Source organism: Parasteatoda tepidariorum, chromosome 4 (assembly GCF_982258835.1).
Source record: "Parasteatoda tepidariorum strain Cologne lab strain chromosome 4, Ptep-v5.0, whole genome shotgun sequence".
In the NCBI taxonomy this organism is placed as follows: Eukaryota; Metazoa; Arthropoda; class Arachnida; order Araneae; family Theridiidae; genus Parasteatoda; species Parasteatoda tepidariorum.
The window spans coordinates 48,751,936-48,776,784 of NC_141758.1; the positions used below are offsets into that span (position 1 = coordinate 48,751,936).

The following is a 24,849-nucleotide window of genomic DNA, read 5'->3' on the forward strand; positions in this document are numbered from 1 at the left end:
CAAGAGAAATTTGCATGATATGATAGAAAAATTCATTTTGTATTTCGGAAAACTATTTTTAAGTTACAATCTTACTGCAAGCTAATTCACAGAAGATGAGCGGAAAAAGTTCGCAAACAAAACGATCTCATCACGGAGCATTGGCGATCGAATTGCGCTACAAGTGGCGTCGAGTCTCTCTACCTTTATGGTAGCACTTCGCATGCTTTCACCAGTAGCGTGCGGAGAGTCATAGAAGAAGTAAGTAAGTTGCTTTCTGTCTTGATTTTCATATAGATTAAAATCTTTTAAGTTGGGAAACTATATGCAACTGAAAACTACATTAAATATAGTTTTAAAGGAAAGCATAATGGAAATTTTAAATAATACTTCTATTAATTAAAACGGAAAATATTAAGAAAAGGAAAAAATATACATTTCTATACTACTAGAAAGAGTAGAGGGGAGGGAGGGGCCAAAGGCATGGAAACGGTCTTCTCCCCACGTATTCGAGAGTTGAGATCGCCTATATAAGCGGTCATTGGTGATTTTCATAGATAAAAAGGTATAAAGATTAATCATTTGACTAAACGGACGTCACAATGAACTTTGGCATCTCTGGTCTAGAGTACCTGAAAAATTTTAAGAATCACTGAGAATCGAATCTCTTTATCGTCTGTTTTCGTTCAATTAGGCTGCTATTGAAATTTTTTCGTCGTTTTCACTTGTTCATAACGTAAATTCTGATTATTATCATTGAAAAAGTCTTTCGAAATAGGATTTTACTCCTGTATTTAAATTAATTACAAATTACTTTGATATCCGAGTTGTGTTAATAAGGACAAAAGTAAGAGGAGCGTTTCACAACATTTACCAAATTAATACGGGAAAGTACAGAAAAATCGAAGCATTTTTTAGGTGCAAATGAGGAATTTTTAAAGGTTTAAAAGAGGTTGTTATTTAAGTACGTCGTTAGGTTGCGAAGGGTGCAAATGAATATCTCAAAATTAACCTCAAATATACCTCCAGAGGTATATTTGTATCAACCTCATGTGTTTCATTATACATCTGTTGTGGAGAGGTAGATATTTACTACTTTAAGGTGTTTCGTTTTCAATTTTAGGTTATTACTTATCAACCTGAAGTATATTTTTACACTTGTGGAAGTATTTATTCAACAACCTAAGGTGTTTCATTTAACACCTCAGGTTATTATAAATCTTCCTCAGGTGCAAAAACAACAGTTGGAAAGGCAATTTTTTACTAACGTGAGGTGTATTATGTTCTATCTCCGGTTATTATATTTCTACCTCAAGTATATAAGAGGAGCATTCAAATGAAACCCGGTCACTAGTGCAAAGTAACTGTAATGATTTTATTAAATCACAAATGTAGTTATATATAGTACACATACTCAAAAATAGTAGCCAAAACTGTTGGCACATTTATCCCATTGCGACACTAGCCAGTTGATTTCATCTTCGAAGAAGATAGTAGACTGCCGACGGATCTAGGCCTGGACCCGTCACAAACGTCGTCGTCCGTTGTAAATCGTCTTCCGCGAATAGCTTGTTTTAGAGGTCCAAAAACATGAAAGCCACACGGAGAAAGGGATGAACTGTACGGTGGATGTTCCGGCGTTTCTCACTGAAACTGCTGTAATATCATCTTCACCGCATTGACCGTGTGTGGGCGGGCATTATTATGCGGGAGAATAACGCCATTGGGCAACATGCCTGGCCGTTTTAACTTGATGGCTCGTTTAAAGTTCTGTAAAGTGGCTTGATAACACTAGGCATTGATGGTGGTTCCCAGTTCCAGGAACACGCCAAGCAGTGGGCCCTTGCGGTCAAAAAAGAAGGACATCATGACTTTACCAGAACTGGTGTGCACGGTCTTGGATTTTTTTGGAGGTGGAGAAGTCGCACGTTTCCACTGCCAGTGCTGACGCTCACTTTCCGGTTCAAAGTGGTGACACCATGATTTATCACCAGTGACAATATGCGACAGAAAGCCGCATTCCTCCTCATGATAACGTTGCAGATTACTCAAAGACAGCGCCATTCGAGTATTGCGCTGTTCGGCTGTCAGTTGGTGGGGAACCCACTGCGAACAAATTTTTCGAAAGTTCAAGTGCTGTGGCATTACGGTGAGATTGGTGCCCACGCTAATACCTAGTAGCCGACGGATCTTATCCACTGTAATTCTGCGGTTGTCCAAGACTAAATCATTCACTTCCGCAATCATTTCCGGTGTGATGATACGATGAACCTGTCCAGGACGAGTATCGTCTTCTAGTAACTCACGCCGCCTTCAAGGAATCTTTTAGGCCATTCCACAACACTTGTAAGACTCAGACTGTTTTCACCGTACACAGCTTTCATCCATCGATACATTTCACGGCCTCCACTTTCCTCCGCCGCTGAAAATCAAATCTCTCCTCGTTGCTCCTCCTTACCCGCCTGCATGTTCCGTAGTGGACGATAACTTGTGTAACCGCCTTTTCTTCACCTTTCAACCACACTGTCCCTATGCAACGTCAAATTATGCGCATGAGCCAGTCTCTCTACCAATAGATGGTGCCACCATACACGCAGTTACGTGGCGGCCCATTACGCCTGATGTAAAGTTGGACGTACTGACCAGGTTTCATTTGAATGACCCTCATATTTTTATGCTTGTAGAGATATTTATTTATCTACCTAAGTTGTGTTATTATACACTTCCAGTTATTACTAATCACCCTCAAGTATATTTTTTGACCTTTGAAAAGGATACTTTTTAATAATGTAAAGTGTTTCATGTTCTACCTTAGGTTACTATTTCGTAACTTCAAGTATATATTTTTAGAAGTATTAATTTATCAACGTAAGATGCGAAATTTTACACTTCAGGCTTATATAGCTCAACCTAAAGCTGTTTTCTTTAATACTTACGAAGGTAAATTTCAGAAACGTGAGGTGTTACACGGTCCACCTAGTTTATTAATTTCTATCCTCACTATTATATAAAGATATTACTCGTATATATATCATATGAAGAATAATGCATATTTTTACATTTATTCACTAGTAAAGATCTTGATTTATCAACCTGAAGTTTTTAAGATTATACCTTCATCAGTAATTGCTTCTTTTGTCAAACTATAGAAGGAAGTTTCAAATACATAATTCTCCTGTAATTTTAATAGATTCAATTGAATCATCTTGAAATGACAATAATCCAAATTCTAGTCCAAAAAAAATAATAATTTGTAGAAACTTACTTTTTTATAAGATATGTCTAACTTGTTTGAATTTTTAAAGCTGTAAAACTGCAAATTTAAATAATTAGCCAGCTGAATTTCAAAATACTTTTATTAAAGACTAAAATTTCATTTGTTTTACAAACCAACAAAATTATTTTAAATTATTTTAAATATTTATTCTTTCTCCCTGTTGAAACTTAGAAGTATTGAAACCTTAAAAAAAAAAAAAAAAAAAAAAAAAAAAAAAAAAAAAAAAACCTTAAATAAGAAAGTTATGTTTACAATAATAGTGGCAGGTTTTAAAATATTATAAATCCTTTTTTTTTTCATGATTTAAATTAACTGAATGAAATTAGTTTTCTTTTTCGGATAAATGGCATTCAATCCTTGTAGCTATAAAAGCGTTTTAAAGTGTAACAGGTACCACAGCCACAAAATAAAATACACGTTTAGTCCAAAACAGTGTCATACATAAAATACACTACAGTAAAATTAGGGTGCTTTACTTTGATTAGTCACATCAAAATAATTTATCTTCAGCAATTGTGCAATTTTGTTCCAAAAATCTGTAAATGCAAAGTTCAAATTTCTTTTGCTTCTTCTTATTTTTTCTCCCTTTTCGAGGGCACTTTCTGGATTTCATCATTCATTGGGAGCGATCCGAAGTTGTAATCATTTGCATTAGGAGGAAATGTTGTTTTCTCTACTAATTTATCATGAATAGTGACACGTTTTTAGGTCTTCAGTCTGATCATTTAATAAGTTTTATTAAAACAATTTATTCACAATAATAAGAATGAAACAAATTACAAGAAATATGTTTTAAAACTATATTAAATGCTTCAATGCGCGTTAAATTTCGAGTGAATATGAGATCAAGCGCCAAACTTTCGAGGAAGTCTCACCCCTCCATATTAGATAGTAGCTTTGACGATCACAATTTCAGGTGTATGGGCAGTACGACCCCATTCAGTCTATATTTATGTTTGCAATAAAGCAGTTGCTATTTCATTTTAAACTTAAAGTAGTTACCAGAAGAAGAAAATGTTTGCTTATTTTAAACATGGTTTAATGAATCAATTAAATTGATAAATCACATACTAACCACATAGTAGATTGGTCATGTTCTACGTAAACCTGAAAAATTTAAAGTAAAACAAGTTTTTGATAGGAACCCACAGGGCAATAGAAAAAGAGGAAGACCTAAAAATAGTTTGAGCAGGTCGATTGTAAAAGAATTAAAAACAATCGGAAAAAAAAACATGGAGAGTGGCATAATATCTGGCCACAAATAGAGTGAGATGGAAAACTACGATCGAAGTCCTATGCGAAAAGGAATATGCAAGTTCGGAGTGAAGAAGAATATCCAAGTATACTAACCACCTACACTACTAGAAATCACTTATTGAATTCATTATTATAAATGGCTTATAAAGCTTTACGATTAAATAGTGTTAATTATGAATACTCAAAACTCTTTAATATGAAACATAAATTTTAAAATCCTGCATAAAACTAAAACAAATATTATAAAAAAGCGATTTTTTTTGAAATTGTTGGTGTGAAAAATTTTAAATTTTCTGATATTATAATGAAAACTTTTAAATTGGGTTTTAATAATAAATTATTTGAATTATTTAGCAATAAGAATTTTCGGTAAACAACATAATGGTTACTTTTAGTTCCAACCATTTCGTTTAGTTTTTAACAATTTGTCCAGTTACTTCTAGTTTTTTCCTATATTTTGGAAGAAATAGGTTTCCTCTGAACAAAATGCCAAACCCGATTCTGAGGCACGTATTTTTTATTTAGCCCTGAAGGCTAATAAAACAGCTAAATACATCAAAAATAAAACTCATTAGTGCGTGTCATGTTTTAACCTTTATTTTATACATTACAACAAATACCTAGTTTATCTGTGGTAAAAATTGAAATTGTAGCACATTTCTGTTGCAAGTCATGCGAAACAACTCAGACAAATTAGCCTCAGCATCCATACATGCATATTCTTGATACAACATTATTGTAGATTGTTTGGAAATGGAAATAAATGCTTTATTCGATAGTTTTGATTTTACTTGTTTTCTAAATTTATTTTTGTTTTAAAAATATTTCAAGCGAAAAAGAAAGTTTAAATGATTATTTTATGTTAATATCTCTCTAACGGTCACTTCTGTTCCAACTACAAGAGGATTTTAAGGGAACAGTAATAATCGGGACAAAAGTGATCGGGAGATGCTAAACCCAGCTAGGGTTGTGGGGATAGTACCAACCATATATGGCAGTACTTTTACTTTCGTTACTTGTACCGCCGGAACAAGTAAAAAGTACGTACTTTTACTTGTACTTCGTTTCTTTTTAAATTTAGTACTTTTACTTGTACTTTCGTTACTTTTTTAGGGAAAAAGTACAAGTATTTGTAACGGAAATGTCGAATAAAATCGTTACTTTTTCTAAAACTCGGTAAGCTTTCTAAAAAAAAAATTTTTATTAAAAAAAATGCTTATGTTTCTTTAATTTATAAAATTAATGTGCAATATATATGCATTCACAGCTAACTTCGTGTTTAAATACCTTGACCTTTTAAAATTGTCATTCCTGAAAGGGAAAAGACGGCGCTTTTGATCTTTTTTTGACTGCAACTATCATTGTGAATGTGGTGTTCTCCAGAATTAAGTGTCCAGAATATTCATCTGAAAATTGCCTGTGATAAAGGATGACATGAATAGCAAAAGTTTTGAATACCAGTGGTTATCGTCTCAAGGGGGGTTGGAATGAACAAATGCCCATATGAATACTGCAGGGACTAATATAGGGAATAACTAATATAGGGAATTTATATCTATGGAATACTGTTATCACCGCATGTGATGGAATGCTTTTTTTCCTCTTAAAAAATAGTTTTGTCTAAATAAAAAATGAACTGTATCTTTGATGTCTTATTGACACAAAGATGATTTTTTTTGGTTTTTGCTACTCCTCCAAAAAGTAACCATAAAGAAGAAAAGAAAAAAAAACTTTCTCTTTTTATTCGCGGAAACCTATACTAATGTGCATAGTTTCTCTTTTCGAGTTTAATTAATTCCAATGGGTTATGAAATACACCGAAGATTTATCTAAACTATTAGTGAATTTATCATTTTTCTCGTTTTCTTGAGAAACAGGAAAACTACTCAATAACCACAAAGGAGTAAGTAACAACAAAAATATATTATAACATGTGATATACAGGACAAAAGGCTACATTCAAAAGGCGTAGATATCTCTCTTTTTAACAATATCTTTTACAGTTGCGGTTACAATTTAATTTACAATAAACGCTGCCATCTGTCGGTGGTTCAACAAGTATTTCTACACATAGATTGAGAATCCTTATTTATGAAACTTTGCTTTACGAAGGCTCAGTAGCCCCCACCCCCCCAAGCTCTTGGGCGCATTCTTGGGTAAATTCTAAATTCCACCCCCCAAACTATTCGTTTTACTAAGTGTAAAAATTCCCCCCCAAGCTTATAGTGGGCGCATCGTGCGCCCACCTTCCCCCCTGATGGGGGCCCCTGAGAAGACTTCATCTTTTTTGAAAAAAGTAAGTAATATTTTAATATCTAATTATTCTCTATTTATAAAATAACATTTAATATTAATTTGAATCATTTTTCATTCATTTAAATATGCTAATTAAAAATTTTGTTAACATTGTGTGCGCATTGGATGCTTTTTTAAATAATTTAAATAACTAATTTCATATTACTATTGCAAAAAATTTTGCACAAGTTTTACATTTTTTAACGTTAATGTAATTAATTATAAAAACAATGCTTTATTTAATGGAAATGTAGTATGCATTAAAAAAATCTAAAATATTATAATTTTTTTTATTTTGCAACAAAATATTTTTTTTTGAATTATATTAAACGTAACATATATACTATTACGTAAACGTATTAGTTATTCATATCATAAAATTTTAAAATCAAACTTTTGTTCATAATTTTTGATTATGAGTGGATTTAGTCTTGCACATCGTTATTACAAATCCGAAAATTGCCATTATGAAATATTTTAAAATAAAAAAAATTTATATTTAAAAACAAAATGTAATTTGTAGTTTATTGGATTTATAGGGGTTTCCTGTATATGAATGTATTTTTTTTAAATTTATTTTCTAACATAAGTTATAATGTTTATCAAATATGTCGAACAAGGTAATTTATTTATAAAATAAAGTTTCCGAAAATAAAAACAAAATGCTAAAAAAAGAATTCTATAGTTCTAAAATTAACATAAATCTAAGCTCCTTGTTGATGCCAGAAGCACCATCTATGAAATTTTAGTGTGTGTTATGAATCCGAAGAGCTCGGAAGGGAGAAATGAGTTATGTGAATAAAGTATTGTGACTAATAATTACAGTCCATTTTCTGAGTTTTGAGAACTTTTATTTTATCGAGAATTTATGTAAACTGAGCTATCGTCAGAGCCATTGTTGGTCCTGTCTATCAGAGCTATCAGTAGTGAAATTAGTGGATAATATACCTAATAAAAGGTACGTGATTTATTATTTAGTTATTGAAGTTCAATATGTTTAAAAGTGCTAAAAAAGAAGACTATGTTCGGCTTGCTGTCGAGCTTAATGTAGACATTTCTAATATGAAAACTATTGTTGATCTAATTACAGCATTTCAGAGTTTTGATACGTATAAAAATAACATTGAGTTAGTTGAAGAGTTAGCAAATAACATAATCGAAGGAAGAAAAAGTGATGAAATCCGATTAATTGAAAAATTAAAAGCTGAAAGAGTGAAATCGGAACTTGAGCTCGCTAAATTGCGAATCGAATCTAAAAGTGAACTACCTGTTGATAGTGTGAAAAACGAAAGTGTAGAATCTTTAGACTCTCTCATTAAAAGTGTGAGGACTTTAACTCATAAAATTCCTAATAGACCAGAAGGACGGGGATATTTCTTTTCGTCATTAGAAAGAGCTTTTATTTCAAAAAATGTCCCTGAGAAATTTAAGGCTGAAATTCTTCTAAATCTGTTAGGGGAAAAAGCCACAAATATAATTACATACATTAAAGATGACGAATTAGGAGATTATTCTAAAGTTAAAACTATAGTTTTGAGAGAATTCGAGCCATCCCCCCCCCAAAAAAAAATCTGTTTAGAGAATTTTAGGAAAGCATAAAAAATGACGAGTGAAACGTACGTGCAATTCGCGTCTAGATTAATAACGAGTTGGGAATATTATTTAAAGTTTAAAAATGTAACTGACTTCGAAACTTTAAAGCAATTAATAGTATCTGATAAATTTAATCAAACACTTGATAGAGAGGTTATGTGCTTTATAAATTTAAGAAGCAAGTTCTTGGTTTAAACCTGTAGAATTAGCTAGGGAGATTGAATTATTTTATACTTCTAGGGGAAAACCCGTAGTTGATAATGCTAGAATGAGTTATAAAAATAACTCGAAAACTATGTCAAAAGCGTTTCTAACGGATGTAAAAAATACTAAATGTATTTTATGTGATGAAATTCATCCTTTGTATAAATGTACTATTTATAAAAATATGTTCGTAAGTGATAGAGTTGAGTTCGTTAAATCAAAATATTTATGCTTTAACTGTTTAAATAATTATAACGTAAGTGAGTGTAGAAACAAAATCTTTTGTAGTATTTGCAGAAAAAGGCATCATATTTCTCTTCACTTTCCGCGAGAGCAATAAATAAATAGTTTGGAATCAAATGAATAATGAAAATAGGAACATTCAATCGTCCTTGAATTCTTCGGCACCAATTTTCCAAATGCCTGTGTATTACGAGACGCTTGTATGTGAGGGTGGGGAAAATATATTTTCTTCTACTACAATGGGAAAAGAATTAACAATCTTACTCAGCACTTTTATTTGTTTCAAATAAGTGTTTTGAAGTTCGAGGATTATTAGACGTGGGAGCGAATTCTAATTTTATGAATAAAAAGGTTAGCAGATTCTCTTAATTTAAATAGGTCAAGTTCAAATATAACTGTATCGGGAATAAATAATATGTTTCTGAGCATAAAATCGAAAGTTAATGCTACTATTTTAAATAGAGATAAGAGTTTTGATTTAAACTTAAATTTTGTAGTAATTCCTAAAATTACATAACTTACACCAGCTAATCCTCTTAATGTAAATATTCTATCACTAAATAATATTTATTCCGAGTCCTATTGATTTGTTGTAAGGAGCAGAACACTTTTGTGAAATCTTAAAATCGGGTCACATTTTCCTTCAGGTACAAAATTTAAGATTGCAAAATAGCGTTTTCGGGTATATTGTCAGTGGGAGTCTTCCGACCAAAAACGAAAATAAAATATATTGTGGGCTCGTTACAGATAATTTTGAGTTAGAGAAAACATTAAAAACTTTTTGGGAAATAGAAAATGTAGAGAGAGAGAGTCTAAAACTAAAAAAGCTGAAATTTGTGAAGATCATTTTCTGGAAAATTATTCAAGAACAGAGAGTGGAAAATATGTTGTTAAAATGCCCTTTAGAGAAGATCCGTCGTGTCTGGGTGAATCTAAGAAAAAAGCTTGTGTTTGTGAAAGTAAAAGTAGTGTGAATTCGTTATGGAATCGCCTTGCTAGAGAACCTCAATTTTGTGAACTTCACAAAGCATTTATGCTAGAGTATTTAAATATGGGTCATATGGAGGAAGTACAAGAGTCTGAAGAACCAGATCTGCAGCATTATATTCCTCGTCATTGTGTGTTTAGACCTGAATCCAAAAGTACCCCTTTGAGATTTGTGTTTAACGCAAGTGCATTAACTTCTACTGGAACATCATTAAATTGTTTACAGTACAACGGAGGTATAATTCAGGATGATTTATTGTGCATCATGCTTAGGTTTAGAAAACATCAATTTGCCTTTGTTGCTGACAACAAAAAGACTCCTTTTTATACGTAAACAGATAATTTTGATTTCTGGTTTGGCTTCTGGGTATTTTAAATGTTCACTATTGAAGGAGCTTTGTACCATCCGAATGAGATTTTATTCCGCAATAATATGATTTCTACCACTTTTATCTTTTTTTTATTTAAATAAATTAACAAATATTTATTTTGAATTAGCAAATATAAATTTTTATTTAAATAAAAAAAAGACTCTCTTTAAATTAATATAAACTAGGGTATAGTTAATAAGACTAGGGAAAGAATAAAGAACTGTCGTTTCCGTAAATTTTGGTATTCGTTTCTCATTAATCAACATTATTGAGGTTTATTAATTATAATTGTGCACTATAAGTCGCGCCAACGATATTTTAAAGTTAGAGGGACTTGCTTGTTTGTAAATATTTAATCAGTTCATTTCTTTTCTTTGAAGCACTTTTCAAATTTTAGATTAAATAATTTTAATCTTTCTGATTAGCATTGATGGGGAAGATGAACCTTGTAAAAAAGCAATGGATTTGGGATGGAGGTATTGTACTAGCCTCCATACTCAACCGATATTGCGCTATAGGATTTCCACCTTACTTTACTTTATTCCATATATAATAATATAATAATAAAATATGGGAGATGTCCAATATGTCATCTCAAGAAATTTTGTTTTAAAATAAATTGATTTTTATCAAACTGGCATTGAAAATTTATGCACTAGAATTGAAAAAGATTTTTAAATAACATGAGTGTAACACTGACTAAAGATGAAACTTATAAAAAAAATTTTTTGTTGAAATTTAACGTTAAAAAAAAGAAAGAAATTTTTTCCAAGTTCCTCTAACGAAAAACAAAACAAATGTATCAAAAGTAGAAATTAAAAAAAATTTATTCGACTTCAATTTATGAAGAATACAGTTGTATTATGCTTAGAAAAAATACCATTTAAATGATATTAAGCATTTAAAATCGACGCATTCTTTTAAATAAAATTATTACTTTCCCTTCTGGTTTATTGTGACAGATAATAATTCTTTCTATTTATCCAATCAAGTTCAAATACATTTTATTTAACTTGTAGTGGATGACAATTGATGTAATAGATCTTTTCCAAATATAAGTTCATTATTTCATTTTAAATAATTATTTTTTAGTATTTATGGTGAATTTTTTTGGATTGTCAATAATTTTATTTTCTGATGAATTTGTTTGAGTTTCTTTTCTAAATTAATTGGTTCTTTGTATTTCATGTTTTTTCTTGGACTTCTATACAAAACCTTCGGGGTACTTATGGTGTTACTTTAGACAATTGCGTACCCCTCAATAGAAGAGGTTTTGTTTTATGGCTACCGGGGCCGGTACCCCCTGAAGACGTCAGCTTCGGTGGTCATATTTTTATTTTTATTTCCTTCGTTTCCTTCATTGCTACAAGTTATTTTCCTTCATTTTTGAGTTTTATGCATATATTTAATACATTTTAAATAAAAAATGTTGGATTTTGTTATTACGTTTTTCAATTTTCTTTTTGAACTCACTAATAATACATTTTTGTCTTAATACATTTTTTACTAAATACATTTTTACCTAGTACATTTTCTACTAAAATTATGTTTATGCCCGACCTTGTCAAACAACGCCCAGTCAGATCTCTAAGAACTTCAGAACTGTTTGTGCTATTGAAAACTATTATAATTACTATTTTAACTCTTGAAAGCTCGAAGGTATTAGTTTAGCCGCTGATACTAAAATTCGTTTACAAATTTTAATTATTCCGTTGGGCAGAAATGTTCGGAAAATGATTTTCTCGCACGACTTCAGCATTAGCCATTGTTACAAATAAAACTAGCTCAAAGATCACTAAGCTCTCTGAAACCCCGTGTTTGCTTTGTTTATGTTTGTGCTTTTAAAACGCGTTTCTATAGAGTAAAACAATTTTAAATCAATGGTAATTTAAATAAATAAGAATAATAAACTAAAAATTTAAATCAATAGATAAAATTTCTTTTTCGTGCAATTCCATAAAAAGTTTGATATTAAAATTATATTTGATTTTAAATTATATTATACGATTATATTATAAAATTATATTATAATATTCTTCCGAATTTAAAAATAAATTAATGTCCATAACTTTCAAAATGAAAAATAATTAAATAAATAACAACAATTTTGCAAAAACATTAAAGAACATAAGAATATTATTCAATAAAATTTTAGGTTACTTTGAGTTTTCGATTTCCCAGAAATTTACTTTTAAATCGTTACTTTTTTGGTTTAGTACTTGTACTTTTACTTGTACTTTTTACTCGTTACTTTTTAAAATAAGAACTTTTTACTTTTTACTCGTTACTTTTTTTAAAAATACTTGTACTTTTACTCGTTACTTTTTAAAAGTAACGTTGCCATATATGGTACCAACATAGAGTCGACCCCAACATAGAGTCGAGTTAACATGGCTTAGATACTAGTGAAAGGTAATTGTAATTTTGTAGACACACTGCAGTATTCCTCCACCATAACTTTATCTGTGACAGAATTCGATGTACGGATACCGCTAGTTGATTCATTGCTGTTAAGTGAGAAACTGGGAGAACTGTATTAAGATCACCGTACTTTTGGGTGTTGAACGTGCGAGCTGTATTAGATTTGTATGAAATTTCCTGGAAAAGAAGTCTTAAGTACAGCAGAAACAAAATCGATTCACATATATGGTTACGATTTAACCTTATATAATATGGTCCTAAACTTATTTCCATGCTACAAAAAACTGATTTGGTACAAGTGCAGTTAACTGTCTTTCAAGATGGTTAAAGATACAAAACCTGCCCCCAAAAAATTTTTGAAGATTGAAATCGACAAATATGGTTTGAAATGAACCACATAAATATGTATGGAACAAAAACGGACAAAACTGTCGTTATTTGTAGTCGTAGAAGGCTGAACTTTAAACAAAAGCTTGTGTTGGACAAATAAATTAAAGCTGGAAAAGTTTTGCCAATTTAAATGAAAACACTAGAAGTTTGCAAATAAAAATAGTAATAACTGTTTATTCTATAAACGCAGAATGGATTGGTAACAAGTAATATATATATATATATATATATATATATATATATATATATATATATATATATATATATATATATATATATATATATATATATATATATATATATATAAAAAATAGGTCAATTCCTACTTAGATCAACAAAGAAATTTTTTACTTTAGTTACTTTTTATTAAATAATTAATACTATTTTTTCTCCCATATTAAACTAAAATTAATTAATTAAATTTAATTAATGAATTAATATTTGGAAAACTGTATTAACATTAAGTGTCATCTACTATAACAGGGGAGGCCAAGCTCCTTCATAGTCGAGCCATTTTTTCAAATTTGAAATTTTTCGCGAGCCGCAATTAAATGCGTATTTAAGTGGTATGCAAAAAAGGGCATTAAAAAATTTTTTTTTTACAGAAATTATATTTATTGAAAACATATAAATTAAAATACAAAATATGTGTATTGAAATTAAGTACTAAAAATTAAACACATTTATTTTACTTCTCTTGATAATTCATTAAAATTTGGTGAATAATTGGTGACCACTTAGCTGTAATTCGTTGAGATGCTGGTTAGTTAATACTGATCAGTGTTGGGATTTCACGAATTTTAAAGTGAAATAAGATGATTCACACAAGTACGTTGTTCCGAATATTGAAATAATTCGACCAGCAGCCTTTTTTAATTCAGGATACTTCGATTCTGGTACAAATTTCCTAAGTTCAGTAATCAACGTCGACTTATATTTTAATTGTAGAGCTTGATCTTCTTGCATCTCTATTAATTCTAATTCATCAGATGCTTTTTGGGTCATAATTATATTGGAAATGGAAAACTCACCTTGAATTATGTTAATTTCAAATAGATTCAGAAAAATATTAAAATATAATAGCACAAAAATGAAAAGGAAACTCGGGTACATTTATCGAGAGCCACAAATAATCCTTTAAAGAGTCGCATGTGGCTCGCGAGACACAGGTTGGCCACACCTGTACTATAAGTTTGAAAGAAAAAAAATGTTTTTGAACTAGAGTGGAGGAATAAAAAGTATTTTATTAAAGATTGAAAAAATTGAACAAGATAAAGGGAGAGTGGGAACTAATAGTAGGAATTAAAAAAAAAAAAAATACAAGTTAAGAAGTAAACGAAATATTAAAATAGTACAATTGTCCATCCAAAATGGCTCGGTAAAAAATACAAGCTAGAAAAATAAACGTAATATTAAAATAGTACTACTGTTCATATTATAAGCGCAAAATAGGTCGGAAGAAAGTGAAAGGTGTGTTTACTATCTTTTAAATTAATTTTCGGAAGTAGATTGTGTGGTGTTTCCTAACCTCCTTCCGAAGGAGGAAATTCTGGTGAATGACCTACTATAGATGTTATGTCATAGTCCTTGAAGCATTTTTTCTTTCATTTTATTCTCACCTATTTCGCAAGATAATGAAATTTTTTTCAAATTTGGGAAAGTATACATTTACATACATTTATTACGGAAAGGAGCATTTGAGCATCGATTTGTTATGATTAGTTAAATCGAAAAAAATATAATAGTATACTTCAAAGTAGCATTTGAAAAGCTTAAAAAATATCGTATTAATTATAATTTTTGAGTAGTTTTTAAAAATTTTATTCTAGTTAGAACGAGCGATTTATTGCACAACAGATCGAAAAAAAATGCTTAACTATTTTTTAATTTTTATGGAATTCTTTAAAAATAAGTTAAAACTAAATACGCACTTTTCAACTTTAAGGTATGCGGAAACAGTTGCAGGCTTGGATTTTACGGAAAAGAGAAAATTTAAGAGATTAAATTTAGAGATTATTGGCAATAAAATGATAAGCCACGTTTTCAAATGATTTAAGAAGGCATTTTTTTTGGGAAAATATCACGATTTTCATGTAAGCATTAATAAAATTTTATGTCTTGGACTGATAAACCTCCTTAAATTTACTTATTGCCTACCTCGAAGTAACAAAATAATACCTTTAGGATAAATATAGGTTATCGGTATATCGTCCTAAGTTTTCAAATCGTGGTTTTTCTAAAATAATAGTAATAAGCTCAACGGTTCTGCAAGGTAATAAGCATATTTTTCACACAACATGAATTTTTCTCTCTTCTTTGCATAAAAATAAGCTCCACGGTTCTTCAAGCTAATAAGCATATTTTTCACACAACATGAATTTTTCTCTCTTCCTTGCATAAAAATAAGCTCAACGGTTTTGCAAGTTAATAAGCAAATTTTTCACACTATTTTTCTCTCTGCTTTGCATAAAAATTTCGTAACTACAATTCTTTATGTTAGTGATAGTCAAATTAGTGATATCTTGAACAACTTTTGTAAAAATGAAATAATTTTTTCCTTTTTAATCCACTTAGGAATCACAGTTTTTAAAATTTTAATTAAATTTTAATATTATTTTTAATTTTTAGTTTTAACTTGATAGCTTATAAATATCAAAAAGGTGTCAAAACTTCGATTGGCCATAAAATGGAGATGTATTTTACTTGTAACGCTTAGGAAACATTTTTAATTTGTATTAGCATTAGGCACAGAGCTGCTGTTTTAACTTGAGCTCTCTAACTAGTTGAAAAATGGCTGAAATTCCAATTGACAATAAATTCCAATTGGTAATAAAATGGTGATAAAATTTGCTTGGGGAAAAATTTGAATATTCTAGCTAGTATGGAAATAGTTGAAATTTCGATTGTAACTTTCAACTTAGAGAGAAAACGAAAGTGACTTAATAAAGAAGTAGCAATAATAGCATGTAAAATAATGACAAAAAATATAGCTGTTTTTACGTTAGATTACATAAACAATAAATTTATTAAAAAATAAATTTCTCTTTTGAAGAATTAATTACAATAGTTCAGAAATGAGAAAATTTAAAATATTTGCGTTAAAATTTATCAGTGATGCGTCCACTGTTACCTATAATTTCTTATGACCTATTCTAGATGTATTGTAATCTAATCATAAATGCCGAGTTTCAAATTAAAGTTATTTCCGATGGTGAGTTCCGGTTTTTACTTTCTTTTGCTGATGGATGATATGTAATGTTCGCATCATTTTTCCAATAGGAAATGGAGTTCTTTGAGTGAAATCATCAGGAAGTACACCTGAAACGACGTGCGAAAAGTTTCCTTGTCCATTTAAAGTGGGACACAGAAGATGTAGCTTAGAGCTTTCACTCATTATGTAACTTGGAAGGAAGGACAATTCACCTTGGAATGAAAGGCGGCATGGTAAGTGAAAGTAAAGCTTTCCTTCTTACTTCCTTTTTTTTGCATTTATTTTTAAATACCTTTTTTTCTCATTTAAAGTGTTGTTTGTTTATAAACATTTAATTAATTTGGTATTTGCAAAGTTTTTTGTGACAATGGACATTTTGGATGATTATAAAGGATGATGTTGAATTTAGAAAAGTGAAAAAAAGGGACCCAAATGAAGAGACTACGTAAGGGACCTAAAACAGACTTACCAGAAAAATTCTGTTGTTATTTTGTCTGAAAATGAATTTCTTGAAAGAAAATCAATGTATCCGAAGTACTAATTACTTTAAAATTACAAACTTTCATAAACGCGTCTTATTGGGTCGGCAACTAAGTTTTCTCCATTTTCCTAGTTTTTTTTTTAAAAAATGGTTCCGGAGGTAAATGTTTTTAAAAAGTGGTAAAAGAAATTTTTTTTAAAGTGGTTTTCTTAAAAGTTGTTAAAAAAGTGGTTCCCATTTTTTTTTGGTTATTGGAACCTTAAGCGATTGAGTTTTGGATGATTAAGCGATTGAGCTTTGGATGATTATAAAGGATGATGTGGAATTTAGAAGAATGCTAGAAAAGTGGGACCTAAATGAAGAGACTACGTAAGGGACCTAAAACAGACCTACCAGAAAAATTCTGATGTTATTTTGTCGGAAATTGAATTTCTTGAAAGAAAATCAATGTATCCGAACCACTACTTACTTAAAAATTACATATTTTCACAAATGTGTCCTATTGGGTCGGCAACTAAGTTTTCTCCATTTTCCTAATTTTTTTTTAAAAAGTGGTTCCAGTGGTAAATGTTTTTAAAAAGTGGTAAAAGAAAATTTTTTGAAAGTGTTTTTTTTTAAAAGTTGTTAAAAAAGTGGTTCCCATTTTTTTCCAGTTATTGGAACCTTAAGCGATTGAGTTTCGTTTGGCGGAACCCCGACTTTATAAATAAAGTTTATTAGCAGGTGTGAATTTAATAACTAGCAAAAGACTGCAAATTGATTTAAAAGAAGTTATTTCCCTCTTACATCATTTAAAGTCTTAAAATTTGTTCTTATGCTGCACAGTTGAATTCGCAAGTCTTTAGTAGCTTCTAGTCTAATATTTTTTGTCTTATCTATAAGTTGAATAAAAATTTCCATTCTTTTATTTGTACTTTGTATGAAGAATAACCATTATTACTTCTAAACTATTCATTCTATTCACACGGATTTTACCTCATTTAATTCAGTTCGAAAAGTTACTCGAAAAGTTAAACTCTAGGTGAATTTAATAATTAAATTTTTAATTATCATACCAAATAATATTTTTTTTCATATTTCATATTTTGACCAATATTTAAAATAAATTTAAGAAAATGTCACTTTTTAATATACTGAACTCAAACTGAAAAATTATTTTGAATAGTAAAAGATTTGCTAATTATTAAAGTAATTAGTTACGTAATTAACTAATTTGTAAGAAATTTTAAAATTATTTTTAAAACAATCTTTTCAGTTACACCGGAGAGTACAAAGAATAATTAATAATTATCGTTTCATCAAGTTTTATATATATATATACATCGTAGAAGAATCAATTCAAAGAACGTACCTAATGCACCATTTGCGAACTGCTGGAAACCTTGGAAAGGTGAGCTAACGAGATATTTTTCGCAAACAAGACCTTGATTTAAAACTGCTTATAATTCCATCTTTAGTACAATCATTATAATGAGGAATTGTAAATTAATTAACGAAAAAAACGTAATACGAAGAAAAAGAATAACGATGGTTAACGAAAAGAGTAGCAAAATTTTATTTGACAACAGCCTTTTTTGCAGACGAATTTTTTAAAATTTTTTTTAAGATCAGAAACTAAGTATTTTATTATTATTTTAGTAATTTAGTAATAAGTTTATTTACGGTGCTAAGCTGCATGAAGGATGTAAGAAATTGTGTATCTTACAACTCAAAATTGTTTTGACTATTATTATAAAAAAAATAATAAATACTTACTAAAAGTTATTTTTTGCATGGAATCATCTTCAAATGAGCGAATTTCAGAATTGTGTGAAAATTTTTTCAATTCGTTTAAAAAGTTATACGGCGAGATGTACGCATAAAATATAATTAACACTAAGGGGTCCAAACTTTAGAGCGCTCTGTTGATCAAACAATGGGGACCATAGTTCCCAGATTTCAGCCATCCTCTATATTTGAGTCAGAAATCCGAAACTGCAAAAAAAAAAAGAAAAAAAAAAAAAGGATATGTTTATTCATTAACGGTAAAAAAAGGATGTGTTTAAGCGTACTTTCTGTGAAAGTACGTTTTGATCGCAAAGATCTGGGGGTTAGATTTAAAGTTATTCAGAACGGTTCCTTTCTTCTTTCTTTTTTTACGCATTCTTATTAGTTTACAGGTGCACAAAATAGCTGATTTGGTGATCCATATGCGTTTGAATTCCTAATTTATAGATAGTTAATTTATATAAAAATGCTAATTTGCAAGTGCATATGTGTTTAGGCAATATTAACTTTTAAGCTACTGTAAATTTTCGATGAATAAGGAGATAATAATTTGTGGCAGCTTAGAATTACATACTACAAGCAAGAAAAGTTTTCCTTTTGAGAATATTATTTTCAATACGAAATATCTTTATAAGTCACAAAGTTGTAGAAATAAAGTAATTTATATTTCATTTAATACCTCTCTGGGCCATGCGATCGCAGTAGGTTTTATTACAAAGTTTGTTTTTTGTTTTGTTTTGTTATGTTTGATAGTTAAATGCTACTCTGGCAGAACTTAATGTTTAGTTTTGTATACACTCTTATAAAATTCAATATTGAACCATAATATCTGAAGCCTTAACCACAATATCCTGTAAAAATCTTTAACATTTAATAAAATCATGCACTGAGAATACAAGTATGGTCAAAACTAGCAGAATGTGATAAATACCGTGCTTCTTTCTCTATGGGAATAACAAAATAATCCTTAATTTTTACTGAGGAGCTTTGGAAATGATTTTGATAAAATTAACAAATATATAGTGTTTTATAATGTGTGATAATATTTTGGTCGTTTTATCATGATTCCTTAGAACATTACATAAAAACCATTTAGTTGGTTGAATTTACTTTTCAGTTTTGTATTGTTTATTAAATGTGTGGTAGTAAAATCTAAAATTTTGAAAACCAAAGTTTTACCATGCAAGCGGAAAAATTACGAAATGAATGATTCAAATACAGTATATTGGGATTTTATAACCAGATATAAGTTCTTTTTTATTTTTGAAACTAAAAATATCATACTATACCCTACGCTAATTTTACTAGAATTTTATTTTCCGTGTTGTATCGTTCAATTCAAACTATATTACTGTATAAGCAAATTAAAAATTGTATAATTTACAGGTTAATAATGTTCATCATTGTATCTCTTTAAGATTGCAGCATGTTTGTATCATATCGTGATGCAACATGGCCTGAAATTTTTAACATTGTACTAAACAAAGTACATACTATACTTAATTCTGATTATATGCATGAAGATTAAAATAAATACACATAAGTGCAGTTTGTGGAAAACAAATCATAAATCTATATTCTGATATCCATTAACTGTCTATGTATACATTATTAGAAATTTTGGGGGTGAGCTGAATCATCTTACAGTTAAAATTTGCTGTACCGATATGATAACATGTATTCAACTTAACAATGTGGTGCTTAGGAAGTTGAACCAATTTTAATCTACTTTAAGACTACCATGGTTCAACATGAGTGAAATGGGGATATAGATCAGTTTAGCCACTTAGACAGGTTGCAGCAAACTTGCTCTGTATTACGGCTTGAGATATACCAATATTATGTGGGTGTTGATGAGGGTATATGCAACCGATAGTATCGTACTATATTATGTTGCGTGCAAAGACAGTTACTTAAAGTTATTGAATTTGTGAAGAGTAATGTATAAAATTGGAGATTTGAATTAATTTTTTTTCAGTCTAAGCTGTTTATTTGTCAACATTTGAAGCACGGAGAAATGAATTTTAATTGGTATTGACTCGATTTAATTAAGTAAATTTGAAAAGAAATAGAACAAACGATATCAACACCACCAGTGTTGACATTGAAAAATTCAATGGCGGCTGTAGTTGAAGGAATACATACAAATCGGTCATTAATGGTAATTATCTTTAAACGGGGTTAATTCCAGGTGAATAAAAAAAAGAAGAAAAAAAAAACGTTTTGCTATTTATCACGTGATTTCATTTTCAATGCGATTCTGTTCTTTGAACTATTTTTTTTTCGTAATTTTTCTTTTTAACGGTAGAGTAATCCTAATCAGTTTGTGTCAGTAGGTTTTGTTCTTACTGATCGCGATTGCCAAAAAACCTGCAATTTCTCGTTTAATTTGAATTACGAACGTAATTCTCATGTTTGTAAGGGCTCAGAACACTCTCACTAAGTGCTTAGTCACGCTTCGTTAATCTACCGGAAGTACTTGTCTTAATGATCAGACAAAACCTGTAAACATAAACTGACGTTTTATCATTAAAAGAAAGTAGACGCAGTTTTTTTTTTTTTACGAACAATTTGGAAGTTATTCTGTTTATAAATAAGCTAACTTAAACAATGTATAAAATATTCAAAAGATTAAAAACAATTATACAAATCTGTGTCATTTATGAAAAGAATACGATTAAAAAGGATTAGTGAAAGTAAAACTGATTAGACACGTCTTACTGTTATATTTTTGTTTTATTTTTTAATTGCGATTACAATTATTATATTGAAATATAATATGTATCTATATAATGGGATATAGTTCTAGTTTTTATTTCAACGTTCAATTAATTTCTCTTACTTTGTTACATTGCAAGTAGCTCCTGTAAATTAAGGCTAGTACTTTAAATTAAACTTCTGAAGAAAAAAAAAGTAATTCTTTTTATTTAATGTCATTTTAATTGTAATGAACAAACTACTGCATTTAATAATTACAACAATATGATTGATAATTGTAATTCTTCCTTTTTGTGTTTACGCATAGTTGGATTGCAAAAAATAATAATAATTCGTAAATAATTAAAAAAATAATTAGGATTATTGAAGGCCATATATCATATGCCGCAATTACAGCCGTTAATATTTATTTTGAATCCTTTTAATAAATGAAGTTAAAAAGAACGCTATGTTAGTGGATGAGCGAGAAGAAGCACGTGTTTCTGATCTAAGAGCAATCGTTATTGAGTTCAAAAAGTGCGAAAATAAGATTAAAATAACCAAAAATCAGTTCATTTGTCTGGTGGAATTGAAGTCTACTCATCTGTCTCACACAAATAAGTTGGTTTTAGATTATTCTAATCCCTGTTTAACTTTTAACTTTTTTTTTACATCGATTGTGTTTAGTTAGAGTTTCTAAACATTTTTAAATTTATATTTCTGATTTATGAAACATTAATTTTCTATCTCTAATGTTCATAATTTTTAGACTTGAAAAGGGTTCTAAGCATTCAGGTATTAAGGGCAATCATAACCCATCGTAGTGGTGTATTTAGAATCTAAATTTATGGTCTTTAGTTGTCACTGTCTGCATTATAATTCAGATTCAAGAAACTTATTCATCATATATCGATTTGCTATTCACAAGTTATACTGATTGCAGATTCGAATTCATGAAAACTACTTCGTATTAACGTAATTTATGAGTCATAAATGATCAAAATTATTGCTGATAATAAAGAATCATGATACAGGCTAATTCTTAAAAAAAAATTAATTGGCAAGCAATTTTTCTAGATAAGTTTGTTTGAAAATTTGAAGGAGTGTATTTCTTTCCCTCTGTATTTGTATTCCTGCTTGCAAAATCAGGAGCTAGTTCGTATGAATATTAATTATCTTAAGACTTCGAATAAGCTGTGATAACTCAAAAAAAAAAAAAAAAGCTAATAGCTACATCAGCAAAGAGTGATGAATTTTGCCAAAGCAAACATATTTTATCATGCTAGGTATTCAGAGTGAGTTTTAAAGGCTTGTCCATTGCTAGTTTTTCTTTTAATTTGTAACACTATGACTTAAGTTACTACTTTGTTTACTACTTTGTTAGGTTTTCAGGAACTAATATTATAATTATTTGCAGAACGGGATTTGTTTAGAATTGGTTTCATATGAAAGAATGCTTGGATGTAATACTTTACAACAATATTCTCACATGGTCCAGTAATATTAGACTTCTTCTTCAGAAAATTATTACCAAAGATTTTTTTTGATAAAAAGCTTTGTTATGTTATTATAAATGATGAAATACTTGTGGGAAATATGGGCGATTTGAAGGAAAGCGTTAAAAACTGAGCAAGAAAACAATGAGTAAAGCTATTAGTTATTCTTAGTCTTAGTCTATAAGTTCTCTTACCTTTACAGACGTGACAATTATTTGTAAGTGAATTTGAGAATTTGAATTAGTAAAATTTTTCACAGAGCATTTTACTTGTTATTTTTTTATGTTTGTTAATGTTGTTATTTTTAAAAAAAATTTCAGTTGAAGTGAAAACCAAAAGGAATCAACATGTCATCTCTATGTTTAATTGCAATGGTGACGGATAGTCACCTGCTCCCATGGCCACACTCTATGTTTTCTGCGCATCACCTCACGTTCTCAACATGGACAGCGACAATAGTCACCGTTCTCTTGATGATTACTTTTTTTGCCCAAAGCACTGCCGTAGTACTCATGGCTGATCCATCCATCAATTTAAGACATTTGCTCTGGGGAGGTGAAATCAGAGGTACTCTTAAAACAAATTTATGATTTTTTTTTGTCTGATAAATGTGCAGAGCTTAAAAAAGTAAACATTTTTATAACTTTTGATATATGGTCAAAGTTTCGCTTCAGTGTTCGCTTTTGATAAAGTTCTTTCAGTGTTTCAAGACATATATGGGTATCTTCAGAAAAATTTGACGCTCTCATTTTAACATGAAATCAGTTTTAAAAGAATCGTGCTTCTTGAAAAACTTTAAAAAAATTTGCAAAGTGTCTTCTTTATTATTTCTTTAACATGTGCGATGGAAATATCGTGTTTTGGACAAAATAAAACTATTTTTAAGATATTCTTTCAGTTTGCAGACTTATATGGGATGTATTATACGGATATAGTGTTTTAAGACTTATAAGGATTATAGGGGTTATAAGACTTATATCTTCAGAAAATTTGGCGAGCACATTTTAACATGAAAGCAGTTTTAAACGAATCGCGCTTTTCAAAAAATTAAAAAACAAAAATTAAAAAGTGCTCTCTTTATTATTTCTTTAATATTTACTCTGAAAATATCGTGTGTTTTGGACAAATTAAAACTATTTTAAAAGTAGTCTTTCAGTGTTTTAAGACATATATGGGAATCTTCAGAAAATTTGACGCTCACATTTTAAAATGAAACCAGGTTTAAAAGAATCGCGCTTTTCAAAACATTAAGAAAAAATATTTACGCCAGGAAAAAAGTACCATGCCCATGTTTTTATCTTAAGAAAGAATAAAAAAAAAAGAACAACTTTTAAATTATACTAAATAAACTGATTTTATATAAATTGAAATTAGGAAAGAAAAACCGGTATTCATTCCAGTGGAAAGTATTAAATGAGTCACGCTATTATATCACATGATGATTTAAACGCTCCGCGCAAAAGTCGATATTTTCTTATTTTTCCCGATCAGGTTTATAAGCCTACAAAAAATGAAACATTTTTCTAAAGAAAGAAGAAGAAAAACCCCTCGAAGAAAACATAACGTTGAAAAAATTAAATTGTTGACTTTTTTATTATATATTGTATCTATGTTATTCATTAAAGGTAAAGTTATACAAAATATGCAAGCAACAATTTATTTATTCTTATAAATTTTCTACTACTGCTTACTTATTATAACCTCCAAATATGATTTTAGGTTCTAGATCAGCAGCTCCACGTTCCTCTTTGATACAAGAATGAAGCATATATGTATTTGTTCCTTTGTCATTGTAATTAATCATTCTTCTTTTATTAATTTGTTTTTATAATAACAATGTCATATAGTTCTAATAAACATTTTTAGTTTACGTAATAAGATTTCTCTAATAACTAATAATGCATTTTAAACACTCAGGTAATTAAAGTCATATGTATGACTTTGAACGTTTACAAAAGAAGATTTTATACTTGTACAGTGCATGTGTTCGTATAAATCATCATATGTTTTTTCTTATTATTAATATTCAAAATAATTATTCACAGTTGATTAAGATGATTAATTTTTAGTGAATTTATGAATTATGATGAATTTTTAATAAATAAAAAACGACGTCGAGAAAATTCGTTCAAATTTTAATGATAAGGGGAATCTTTCTTTAAAAACTAAATATTTTTAAA

The 24,849-nt window shown here is 29.4% G+C and overlaps 1 long non-coding RNA gene across 2 annotated transcripts; it reads left to right on the plus strand.

The window, feature by feature from the left end:
* Positions 1 to 153: 153 nt before the first annotated feature.
* On the plus strand, positions 154 to 24,547 carry LOC107450727 (uncharacterized). 2 transcript variants are annotated; one of them, XR_015433045.1, is made up of 4 exons: positions 154 to 244; positions 16,297 to 16,461; positions 22,990 to 23,236; positions 24,389 to 24,547. It is a non-coding gene; the product is annotated as an uncharacterized LOC107450727 (long non-coding RNA). The 2 variants fall into 2 exon arrangements; XR_001584988.5 differs by lacking the exon at positions 154 to 244 and adding an exon at positions 15,195 to 15,289.
* The last annotated feature ends 302 nt before the right edge of the window (positions 24,548 to 24,849 follow it).